A 10,350-nucleotide genomic window follows, 5' to 3' on the forward strand; every position below is an offset into this window, starting at 1 on the left:
CCTTCGAGGTACGTAGGTTACGGCTTTCCCTTGGTTAGACTCCGATTATCGAACCATATGTAGATGTTAGTTATTGTGTCACGACCCGGCTAGGGGCCGCGACGGGCACCCGGGGCTAACCACCGAGCACCACTCGTTCTACCGCTTATCATACTCCTTAAACATTCTTTTATTAAATTCATACTCACAGTATAAGAAAATCATCTTTCCTTTGAAAACATGAATACTTTTATATACATAAGCCTTTAGGCCATCCAAATAATATATATACATGATAGCAATCTCGTGAGACCATATAACCCACACTGCGTATCTACGAGCCTCTACTGGAGTGCTAGACATAAGGACAGGACAAGACCCCGTCATGACTAAATTATACAAATATACACAAAAGAATAATCAAGCACCTCCGGAACAATGGAGTGCTCTCAATCAGCTAACAGCTCCTACGAGTCTTGATCGAGCTCACCTCCCTGTCTACCTGTGGGCATGAACACAGCGTCCAAAGAAAATGGACGTCAGTACGAACATTGTACTGAGTATGTAAGACAGGAATGAAATAAATATAACAGAAGGATCATGAGCCATAAGAGAAAGACATAACCTGCATGAGTTTCATAGGAGAATACATTTCGTACACATATCGTATATTTATATAATCATGACACATATATCATCCCATCATATATATCATCACATCACAATCCTCATCGTTAACCTGCGCCCGGGTAACCATCATATGCCGCCCACTAGTGGTGATCATGCCCGGCCTTCTAGGCTCGGTGTAAACATAGCAGCCCGCCTTAGTGGTGACATGCCCGGCCATTGAGGCACGGTGAAATCATATGCAGCCCGCCTTAGCGGTGACATGCCCAGCCATTGAGGCACGGTGGAATCATATCATCATATAACATAACCATCGTAACTCATCATTATTACACGTCTCACGAACATATCATACTCTTATCATAGCTTAACATTTTCATACATAACATAGGCATAGAATGAGCTTGCATTATTGATCATCTTATAGACATACCATGACTTAGCATCATTATACATTTATTATTAAGAACATACATTAGACTTTGAAGGAAATTATGGCTATGTCGGGGTGACATAAGGTCGTGAGCCCCCGATTATATTATGGAGTAATCATCAACATCATATCTCACCTTGAAGGAACTAACAATTTAAGGTAAGTGTGCGCAAAGAGAAGCAACGATGAGACCATACTTAGAATTACTAGCTTCATGGACACCTTATATCGCACTAAGATTCCTCATACTTATATTCATCATCATCATTATTATGCTCGTATGTAGTTTGGTATATTTACAGACTCATAGTCTCTATCGTATAGGATGATCATGGAAAACTTGAAAGGTTCATGCCTTTGAAGGAAGGGATTAGCCTTACATACCTTTTTCGTTTAACTAGTTTATCGCTTGCTTGCTCTCCTTCAACGCCCATGTTTCTTCCTTCAAGAGAATTCGCATGAACGTTAGCTAATCGACTATAAGAACGCGTTACTATTTCTAGGGAAAATTGGGCAGCATTTCCTTTGTTTTTACTACTTTTCCCATATTCTATATCGACTCCCAAATGTTCATAACAACATTCACAATATTGCAATCATTTATCTACATTTATCACAATTCACCATTTCCCTTCAATTTCTCCACAATTATGGTTATAGCTCATTATCGTGTTTTATCATATATAATACTTATTCCATGGTATAAATTTCATTTATAACATATTCACAATCACAACATGTCAACATTCATGATTCTCCCCAACCACTATTCAACAATGACACTATTCACTCATTTATGACCCATTTTCTATGTCTTTCTACAATTCAAGTGTCTTAGCCTTCCAATACCTTAAACAACATGGTATGGTCATGAAACTTACCTTAGATAGTGTAGAAACAAGCTTTGAATGGAAATACTCCTCTAGCACCAAAACGCTATTTCACTTCTCTTGGGATTTCTTGGCTTGGATGACTTTAATGGGTCTCACACTCTTGATTTTTGTTGGTTTGATGAAGTTGATCATCAATTTCCTTTGGATTCTTGTGGATGAAGAGTGGAGAGAATATTCTAGAGGTTTCTTGACTTGTGGAGTGAAAATGAAATGAGAGAGAGGTCCCTTATATTAATTCAAAACCTGTCCCGACCAGAACATACGGACAACCATACGGTCCGTATATTTTTCACTGACCGTATGTCTGGACCGTATGTTTCGTCTAGTGAAGTGTGCCATTCTGGGCTGAACCTACGGCTGGACATACGGTCCATGTATTTTATACGACCAGTATGTCTGGCCATATAATGTCCAGCTATCCGGGACTTGTTCTCGTCGACTCGTTTGATCTCCGATCCTTATGGAACCTTCTTGACACTTATTTAACACCTCAATACCAATCTAAGGGACGTTATTACTCTTCTCTAAGACGTCATTACGCCATCATTAACTCGTCGCTTAAAATTCCTACCCGACACATAACATATCCTTTACTTTCTTTGTCAAACTTCTTCCTTTTTAGTCAAATGTCTTTAAATCTCGATTAAGATCATCAAATGCTATTTCTTACTTATCCAAATCACTGTATACCTCATGTTCCTCGCTAGCCTATTCACTGTACATTAACGGGGGATTTTCCAAGGTGTAACATTCTTCCCCTCTTTTGGAACATTCGTCCTCGAATGTTAAACACTCAGAATTCTACGAAAATTTCGCCAGAGTTTCCCCTGTAATATGGCACTACCAACCTATCACAACAACCCATAATAACATTGGCTCATAGGGCCACAACACAATAGAACTTATAAATTGGCCACACACGACCAAAAGCATGAAAAGGAAGCATACATACCTTATATTGTTGGCGCTTCATCTTGAATCTCTCCTGGGGGTTGGAATAAGTGCGGAGACTTGGACTTCATACTCTCTTCTGCTTCCCAAGTCATTTCTTCCCAGTTGTTTTTTCGCCACGAGACTTTGACTGAAGCTACTTCCTTATTTCGAAGTCTCCGTACTTGCCTATCTAAGATGGCAATAGGCACTTCTTCGTATGTTAGCTTTTCTGTCACTTGAACATCATCAATCGGCACAATCCTCGTAGGATCTCCAACACACTTGCGGAGCATCGAGACGTGAAAGACTTGATGAATTTTATAGGGCCCAATGTATCTAGGACTCAACTTCCCTTTCTTGCCAAATCTCATCACCCTTTTCATTGGCGACACTTTCAAAAATACCCAATCATCAACCTGAAATTCCAAGTCTCGTCGGCGGTTGTCCGCATAAGATTTTTGGCGACTTTGGGCTGTCAACAATCGATCTCAGATCACCTTGACTTTTTCTACCGCTTGCTAAATCAATTCAGGGCCTATTAACTGTACTTCTCCTATTTCAAACTATCCAATTGGGGATGTACACTTCCTTCCATATAAATCTTCATACGGAGCCATTTGGATACTGGAATGATAATTATTGTTGTATGAAAATTCGATTAGAGGCAAATGATCATCCCAACTACCACCAAAATCTAGTATACATGCCCGTAGCATATCTTCCAAGGTCTGAATAGTATGCTCGGCTTGTCCATCGGTGTGTGGATGAAATGTCGTGCTAAGCTTCACTTGGGTACCTAGACCTTCTTGAAAGGGTTTCCAGAACTTTGTTGTAAATTGTGCTCCTCTATCTGTGATATTAGATATTGGAATACCATGGAGCCACAAAATCTTCTTTGAGATACAGCCTCGCATAATCTTCTGCTGAGTATGTGGTTCTAACCAGAAGAAAATGGGCTGATTTCGTGAGTCTATCCACGATCACCCATATAGAATCATACTTGCTTCGGGAACGCGGTAACCCCACAATAAAATCCATGTTGATCACTTCCCATTTCCAAGTAGGGATTTCCATGGCTTGCAATAAGCCTCCTGGCCTTTGATGTTCGATCTTTACTTATTGGTAATTTGGACATTGTGCTACAAATTCTGCTATGTCTCTCTTCATGCCATCCCACCAATATATTAATTTGAGATCATGATACATCTTGGTTGCACCTGGATGAATAGAATGCCGAGAATAATAGGCTTCTTCTAGAATTCGTCGGCGCAATTCTTCCACATTCGGTACACATAGCCTGCCTCGGTATCTAAGAATTCCATCCGTGGAAACATCAAATGGAGACTTCTCTTTTTCATGGGATGCGTCTCTATAATGGCTCAACTGAGGATCTTCATATTTCCGCTCTTTCACTTCCATATCTAAGGACGAAATTGTGGGATTATTAACACTAACTCCTGCATTACCTGAATCAATCACACGTACTCCAAGATTAGCTAGTTGGCGGAGCTCATGAACTAATTCTTTCCTTTCCGGAGGGACTTTGCATAAACTGCCCATTGATCAGCGACTAAGCGCATTAGCTACTACATTTGCTTTTTCAGGGTGGTATAAAATATTCACATCATAATCTTTCAATAATTCTAACCACTGCCTCTGCCGCAGATTTAACTCCTTCTGTTTGAAAATGTACTGAAAGCTCTTGTGATCTGTATAGATGTCAACATGCACACCATACAAGTAATGCCTCCACTTCTTTAAGGCATGGATAACTGCAACTAATTCGAGGTCATGAGTTGGGTAGTTCTTTTCATGCTTCCGTAACTGTCTCGAAGCATATGCAATAACTCTACCGTGCTGCATTAAGACGTATCCTAACCTAACACTGGAAGCATCACAGTATACTACATAACCATCTGGCCCGTCTGGAAGTGTTAAGACTGGAGCTGAGGTTAGTCTGTCCTTCAACTCCTGGAAACTACGCTCACAAGCATCGTTCCACTGAAATTTAGCTAACTTTTGGGTTAGCTTCGTCAATGGTGCTGAAATAGAGGAAAATCCCTCTACGAACCTTCTATAATACCCTGCCAATCCCAGAAAGCTACGGACTTCTGTAGGCGTCGTAGGTTTTGGCCAAGTCTTCACAGCTTCAATTTTTTTGAGTGTCGACTCGAATGCCATCATCTGAAATAACATGGCCCAGAAATGTTACAGAATTCAGCCAAAACTCGCACTTTGAAAATTTTGCATATAATTCTCGGGCTCAAAGGATTCCAAGAACAATACGTAAATGATCTGCATGTTCTGATTCTGTGCGAGAGTATAGCAAAATATCATCAATGAATACTATCACAATTAAATCCAAGAATGGCTTGAATACATTATTCATCAAATTCATGAACACTGTTGGAGCATTAGTCAACCCAAACGACATCATCCGGAATTCATAGCGGCCATATCTTATTTTGAAAGCTGTTTTGGGAATATCTTCTGCTCTAACCCTCACTTGATGATAACCCGACCTCAAGTCTATTTTAGAAACCCACTTGGCACCCTGTAGTTGATCAAATAAATCATCAATCCTTGGGAGAGGATATTTGTTCTTTATCGTCACCTTGTTCAACTGCCTATAATCAATGCACATTCGTAGAGAACCATCTTTCTTTCTCACAAACAAGACTGGTGCTCCCCACGGTGATGAACTGGGCCTAAGAAACCCTTTCTCACGCAAATCTTTCAACTGTGCCTTTAGCTCCTTCAATTCCGCCGGAGCCATTCAATAAGGAGGAATAGAAATAGGCTTGGTGTCCGGCAACACATCAATGGCGAAGTCAATCTCTCGTTCTGGAGGAAGACCGGGAAGTTCATCTGGAAATACATCCGGAAATTCATTCACTACCGGAACTGTTTGGAAAATTGGTGACTTTGCTTCGGTGTCATGAACTCGAACTAGGTGATAAATATAGCCTTTAGCTATCATCTTTCTTGCCTTGAGGTAGGAAATAAACCTACCTTTTGGAGATGCTGTGTTACCCTTCCATTCAAGCGCGGGCTCTCCCGAAAATTAAAATCGAACCACTTTCATTCGGCAATCGACATTAGCATAACATGATGCCAACCAATCCATACCCATAATCACATCAAAATCCAGTATTTCCAGCTCAATTAAATCAGCTTTGGTCTGGCGATCACATATCACCAGTACACAATTTTTATACACTTGTCTTGATATCACAGGATCACCAACCAGAGTAGATACCTCAAAAGGTTTAATTGGCTCAAGTTTCACCCCAATGCGACCAACAACATACGGAGTAATATAAGATAATGTAGAACCTGGATCTATCAATGCATATACATCATGGGAAAATATGGACAATGTACCTGTAACCACATCCGGGGAGGACTCTAGATCCTGTCGTCCGGCTAAAGCATAAATGTGGAGCTGAGTGGCACCTGAAGTAGATGCTCCCCCTCAGCCTCTACCTCGGCCTGCTGAAATCTGAGAAGTCTGCCCTACCGGGCGAACTGAAGAAGAACCGGCCGTTGATCCCGTGGGATGAATCCCAATTCTACCACTCATCGACGGGCAATCTCTCATCATGTGCCCAACCTGGCCATAAGCATAGAAAGCATCCGAACCCTGGCAACACCATCCGGAATGTAATATACCGCACTGACTGTACTGCGGTACTGGGGTCTCCTCTGGCTATAATCTCCCCCAAATTGAGAATCTGGGGCCCTCGAACTCTGACCCTGTCCTGGGCGGAAGGAGCGATCAAATCTCCTACCTGCAAATCGGGGAGGTGCACTAGTCACCGACTGGCCTGAGTATCTAGAATGTGACTGCCTTGATCCCCCTCTGTAGTCACTACCTGCGCCCATAGATCTGGCCCTCTTGCTTTGCCCTATATCAATATCACGATCACCCCTTTGCGAATGTCGTTGTCCTTCTAAGTTCTGAGCATGGGCTTGTATTCGGGAAATATCTATCCCATCTTGCAACGAAGCCGTCAAACAATCCTTGAACAGATGTGGCCCCAAGCCACTCACAAATCGATGCACTCTATCTCCCATATCGGCCACCATAGTCGGGGCATATCTAGCCAATGAATTAAATTGAAGACTATATTCCCGGGCACTCATGTTTCCTTGCTTAAGATTTAAAAATCTATCCGCTCTAGCTCGACTAACCTCGGGTGGCAAATAGTGACGGATGAAAGCATCTACAAACTCTTGCCACACGTGAGGAGGCGCATTCTCTTTTCTCGATGCTATCCAGTTATTATACCACAACACCGCCACATCTCGGAGTCTATACGATGCCAACTCCACGGATTCAGTCTCGGAGGCATGAATAATCTTCAAGGTTCTCAGCATCTCATCAATAAAGCCTTGTGAGTCTTCATCCGGCTTTGACCCGAAAAACTCCGGAGGATTCAAACTCATAAAATCACGGGATTTGGTACTAGCTGACTGATCACTTGGGCTCGCATTCTGCCGTTGTGCCTGCTCGGCAACCAACTGTGTCAATAAATGAATGTCTTTGGTCACTTGTTGACCCGAAGCACCTGGTGGAGGAATTGGAGCTGAAGCTCCTCCTTGTTCTTCTACATTGGGCGGGGTAGAGGAAGTATTAGATAGGGCCTCATTATGTGACTCGCCCTCTTCTACATTCATCGGTGGCTCTCTTTCCACCCGCCTTTTTGTCATAGTCTAGCCCTTCCAGGCGGCTGTAGCTTTTCCTTTTGGCGGCATTTCTAAAATCAAAACACACTATTAAGAGGGGAGAAACTTTTAAGACAGCTCTATCGTACGATCTCTTTAAGATGAAAGATGGTCATTTTTCCTAAATGCCCTGTAGCCTCTTGTTTATTAGCGTGGCGCGCAACACACCATAAACAAGACTCTACTAGACACGACTCGTAGCCACTTCCTAGGACTGAACTGCTCTGATACCACTTTTATCACGACCTGGCTAGGGGGCCGCGACGAGCACCCGGGGCTAACCACCGAGCACCACTCGTTCTTTAGCTTATCTATCACACCCCAATCTTACTAGGGTGTGATGGGCACTCGACCCTATATCCGGAGCCGAGCGAACCCGCTGACTCTTATTACGTACATAATCTTTTGAACCCCTAACTCAAGTACACATAATAAAGCTTACTGAAATATTCTTTTTGTTGCTTTCAAATCAAATAAAGTCTGTAACTGTGTAAAATTTATATCATAATACAAACTGACTCCCGATACCCATGACTCTGTCTGCAAAGTCTCTAATATCAATCCAGAAATCTTAGCATACAAGCTCTGACTCGGCAGCACTCCCAGGAACAAGTGAGGTCTACCAACTTCGCTGGAACCTCTTCTATACTAGCTTCCGCTCGTCTGGGTGTACCTGCGCGGCATGAAACGCAGCCCCCGAAGAAGAGGGGTCAGTACAAATAATGTACTGAGTATGTAAGGCATGAATAGTAACATAGTAAGAGATGAACATACGAATATTAACTGTATGGAAATATAGAATATACCATAAGGTAAAGAAGTAACTTGTACATGTGAGTGCCCCATAGGGCGTCTGGTCATATCATATCATAGCGCCGAACAACGTCGGCTCGCCCACATAGCGCCGAAATACGTTGGCTCGCCCATATATCCCGCGTCCGGGATGATATAACGCCAGCTGACCAGGTGGCAATGCGTCTATAGCGCAACATATGTCCCTTCCCCTCCATATCTCCCTCCCTCCCCCCATGTACATATATATATATACATATACATATATAGAATGCATGAGAGCCCAAAGAAATTCATGTATCCATCGGAGTGACGTAAGGTCGGTAACCCCCGATTATATTATGGAATAGTCATGGGTGCCGTGTCCCACCTTGAAGGAAATAGTATTATAAGGCGAGACTATCAATGAAGAGTGTCATCATGAGAAAACATAAAATAGGATCATAAGGCATCGTTTCATTTACTTGGAACCTTTAAAGTAGTCATTATCCATAATAGAGTTGAGATGTCAAGAAATAGTTTAGCATTTTCATATTGTCATATTCATGGTAGGAACATATCGTCAACATATCTATCATAGACATTTTCTCATATTTCACTTCATCGTTGTCATTATAAGATCATATTCATCATCTTAGTCATAAGAGCTTCCTATCTCTTAAAACTTGGTTTTCTGAAAATATGGACATTTTGAAAAAAAAAACAATTATGAACTATTAGGAAAAAAACTTATACGTTGGAGTCATAGACTTATAGCTTTTGCAAGTAAAGAAGATATAAAAAAACATTTGAGACATTACGACTTGGGGATCATGCCTTTGGAAGAAAAGAGACGAGCCTTACATACCTGTGTCGCGCCTTACTAGCTACGCTTATTCGTCCAACTTGTTAGTCTACATGCAAGAAGATTGACATTATCGTTAGAGTCATCGACATATACCTGTCTTAACCTTTCAAGTTCATTCACTTATGATCTGCCGAAATTTCGGCAGCACCTCCCTTGTAAATACACCACACTAACAACATTACCTTACATGCATGCAAGAACATTATATTCAATTTACATAAACTTCTAAAACAAGTTTCCAACAATTACCACTTAAACTAAAATTATTAAGCTTCCATTTTCCACCATAGATTTCATTACAACAATAACCAATATACTAAATAAAATTGACTCATCTCTTCCATATTACACCACCACCACACGACCACACTACCATTTATATACACGGCCACAACATGTTCAAAACAGCCCATAAACACAATAGCTTCAACACAACACTTTATGACTCTTTCTCCATAACTATTTTCGTTTTTAACGCTTGCTAGACCTTCAAATAAACTCAACACAAGAGATGAGATGAATAAATACCTTATACTTGAAGAAACTTAGCCACATCAATTTTCTCCAACGCCACACTTGAGTAGAAGCAAGAACAATCACCTTTCACGGACTAGTTTGGCGAAATCTTGTTAAATTCTTGATTTATCGGACTATAATATTTGGGAGAAGTTTTGAGAGACTTCTAGGACTGTTTGGTATGTTAATATGCTGAAAACAAACGGGTTGATGGGGTATTTATAGCCCCTTGGGTCGGTTCCACCGACTTCTCTATGTGGGGCCCGCGGAACCCTTTTTGACAGCTTGAGGGCTTTCTCTTAAAATGGCCATAACCTTTGATCCCGACATCGTGTGAGGGCCCACGACATACCGTTGGAAAGCTAATACAATTATCTACAACTTTTATTTCTGTGGGTTTTCCCGAATTCCGAACGTATAGTAGCGTTTTTGCCCCTCCAAGTCAGGTCATCCGAAAACGTATCCTTAAATCATCATTTTGGAGGGCTTACATCCATATTTGGCTTAAGGGTCCTTCTTTGGACTTGCTCAACTTCACATGTACTACTCATATATCTCTTAATATGTCCTTTATAAAATTCTGACATGTGGGCCCCACCTTA

This window comes from Lycium barbarum, chromosome 6 (genome assembly GCF_019175385.1).
Source record: "Lycium barbarum isolate Lr01 chromosome 6, ASM1917538v2, whole genome shotgun sequence".
In the NCBI taxonomy this organism is placed as follows: domain Eukaryota; kingdom Viridiplantae; phylum Streptophyta; class Magnoliopsida; order Solanales; family Solanaceae; genus Lycium; species Lycium barbarum.